At 45.9% G+C, this 2,263-nt stretch overlaps 1 pseudogene; it reads left to right on the top strand.

Annotated features, from left to right (window-relative positions):
- The first annotated feature begins 261 nt into the window (after nt 1–261).
- Nucleotides 262–716, top strand: LOC102495296 (geranylgeranyl transferase type-2 subunit beta pseudogene; annotated as a pseudogene).
- The last annotated feature ends 1,547 nt before the right edge of the window (nt 717–2,263 follow it).

Here is a 2,263-nt window from a genome sequence, read left to right as displayed (position 1 = left end):
TGAGAGGTTTTTGTCATAGGGCACGTGTGCTCGCCAGAAAGACAGAGAGAGACAAAGAGACAGAAAGCGAGAAATCACCCCCCAGGAGGGATGGCCACAGTGCAGTCCCTTCTCCTCCATTCTCCTCTTGGGATCTTGGGCACGCACGCACATGCACCCAGCATGAGTTTAAACCACCAGGTCCGGGACTCGAACTGCAGTCAACTACATGGGAGTCCAGCGACATAGCCATTACGCTAACTGCTGGTCCCTGCATTTGTTTTATCCTGTGTGAACTTGGATGGTGGATTTGGTTGCAGACCAGGTTCTGAATCCCTTGCTGGGCAGACCTATTGTTACACAGGGTTCCTGGCTGTTACTAGTCAGTTGCAGTAAGTCAATTCTGATGTTCTCAGCTGGTGGCTTTGTGAACGACAGTTACCTTCCGGTGGACTCAGTGGACGACCAGGGAAGTTACCAGATGTGTGCTATTTATGGAGGGTCGTGACCTCCCTAAAGATAATTGGAGGGCTGACTTCGATTGATAGAACTCGTGTCGTTTCATCTTAGCACGTTGAGGTGAAGGAATGGGGAGATTGGCAGACAGACCAGGAGATACAGTTTCCCTACATTCTCTGCAATTGCTGGAGGACAGATTAGAACTGTTAGGCCTGTTGTTTTGCATGCCTGAAGAAGTGCTCCAAAGGGTGAATGTTCAGTCCGAGCTAATGAGCTAGAGCCACTGAGTCAGCAGTTGTTGAGTGTCGTTCTGACACCTCGGTAGTTCTGTATTTGAAGTGCTTATTGGATTTTAAAATGACTACTGTTAATATTTTGTACTTTATACTAATTGTGTTAGGTTAATTTTAATAAATTATATCATTATTATATATATGTGTATATATATGTGTGTGTATATATATATGTGTATATATATATGTATGTGTGTGTGTTAAAAAAGAAAACTGGGGACCAGCAGGTGGCGTAGTGGTTAAGGCGCTGGACACTCCCACATGGCTGACCATGGTTAGAGTCCTGGACCTGAGGACTTGCTTTCTCACTTTCTCTCTCTCTCTCTCTTTCTCTCTAGTCAAATTAAAATAAGTGAATGAATAAATAAAACTAACTAAATAATTATTTAAAAATAAAAAAGAAAGAGAGAAAGGAAGAAAGAAAAAGAAAAGCTAGCCAGAGAGAGCTGCCGTGGGTAGCTTTCACCTCTTTTCTGCTTCTGCAGGACTCATCTGCATTGTACAAATAAACGGGAGCCCACGGGCCCACACCATTTCATCATCAGCCATTTTCACTTCATAACCTGCGAAAGGGGTTCTGTTTCCACCTATCACAAATCAGCTTGTAGAGCTCCACCTTTACAATGAACCACTAGGAAACTGGATAAAATGATTAAAAACAGAATGAAGGGACCAGTAGATTGCATAATGTCTATGTTGATGAACTCCCATGTAGTTGACCACGGTTTGAATCCCACATCTGGCAGCTTAAAACTCACGCCGGGCGCGTGTGCGTGCGTGCCCAAGATCCCGAGAGGAGAATGGAGGAGAAGGGATTGCGGCGTGGCCATCCTCCCTGGGGGGTGATTTCTCGCTTTCTGTCTCTCTGTGTCTCCAACAAGCGCATGCATCCTATAGCAAAAATCTCTCTAAAAAAGAAAGAAAGAAAATGAAAACCTGTTAGAAACCATCTAAGAGCTATCCAAGAAGCCAGGGTTGGAGGAGTCAAAGCCCCAAAGTGAAGAGAGACACATCAGGTGAACGTGATATTTTCCGTGTCCCCCCCGCCCCCCATGAATGTGCCAGCTCCTAAGTGGCTAAATGGAAACTGAGAAGCTGAAAGGAAAGCAGATGTGAAGGAGCAGAGGAGCCGGGCTGGGCTGTCTCACAGGGCTAGAGACACAGAGAGCAGATCTCTGGGCCATTACGTGTTTTCTGGTCGTGCCAATGTACACCTATCGAAGCACAAGGGTCTTAACCATACGTAGAATTTGGCCTTGGAAAGTGCTCCCGAGATAATGAAACCAAACGCTTCAGTTCATGGATGCAGCAACAGAGGCCCAGAGACACTGAGTAACTTACCCAGGGCCACACAGCAAATGCAGTCTCCCAGTGCAGCCATCGTTCACGTAGTGCTCTGTGGCTATCGCTGCTGTTCCCAGCTTTATCGCCGATCCCCATTCCTCTCCACACATCCGAGAGAGAGACAGAGACAGAGAGAGATCAATTTCATCTCACTTCTGGCCATGATCATTTAATAAATGAAAGTGCTT

The sequence above is a fragment of the Tupaia chinensis genome, unplaced genomic scaffold (assembly GCF_000334495.1).
Source record: "Tupaia chinensis unplaced genomic scaffold, TupChi_1.0 Scaffold000333_1, whole genome shotgun sequence".
NCBI lineage: Eukaryota > Metazoa > Chordata > Mammalia > Scandentia > Tupaiidae > Tupaia > Tupaia belangeri.
The sequence above is the reverse complement of the archived record's forward strand: the minus strand, read 5'-3'. Positions and strand labels throughout refer to the sequence as shown.